Source organism: Chroicocephalus ridibundus, chromosome Z, assembly GCF_963924245.1.
Source record: "Chroicocephalus ridibundus chromosome Z, bChrRid1.1, whole genome shotgun sequence".
NCBI lineage: Eukaryota > Metazoa > Chordata > Aves > Charadriiformes > Laridae > Chroicocephalus > Chroicocephalus ridibundus.
In genome coordinates, this window is record NC_086316.1 from 59,469,356 (window position 1) to 59,470,044 (window position 689).

General features: G+C 43.0%; 1 non-coding gene across 1 annotated transcript; it reads right to left on the bottom strand.

The window, feature by feature from the left end:
• LOC134509090 (U1 spliceosomal RNA) lies at positions 1-137 on the bottom strand. The gene has a single exon (XR_010069232.1). It is a non-coding gene; the product is annotated as a U1 spliceosomal RNA (small nuclear RNA).
• Positions 138-689: the final 552 nt, after the last annotated feature.

Genomic DNA, 689 nt, shown 5'->3' on the forward strand with positions numbered 1-689 from the left:
GGAACCACAAATTATGCAGTCAAGTTTCTCGCATTTGGGGAAATTGCAGGGATCAGCACACCCGCAGTGCAGGGGATGAGCCTCGCCCTGGGAAAACCACCTGCCTGATCATGGTGTCTCCCCTGCCAGTTAAGTATAGCTTTACCCAATGATGAGTATAAGGCAATAACAAAGGGGTTACCCCTTTCCTTTTTTAAAAACCAAACACATTTTTACCGTAGTTTTACCCTAACTTCTGGCAGAAATACACAAACTTCCCTTGTACTTTAGGATATTTTCATCAAATACCAAAGCAGCTCTCCATGGCTCCCTTCAAATCTTTTCTTAATACGTTTTTTGTCTGTGATAGCTGCAAACACTTGATAGCAGATGGGTAGATGCAGACCACTGATGGGCATGAACCACTCCTTGTCAGGATGGTCACTACTGTGTGTCCCTATTACCTCGTGCTTCTTCTGGCAGCTCATAAACCCTCATGTTGCCTTTCTTATCAAGAGACTATGAGTTTTCTGAACAGGAGTCATCTTCTGATCAAAGATAAGACCATTCCCCATCTATGGCACAATGAACATTTTATGGCAGAGGAGAAAATGGAAGGACAGCCTTTGTCCTAAAATACCACACACAAATTATTACAGACAAATGGTAATCCTGAAGCCAGGATGTCATCCCATAGCTTCAACACTTCT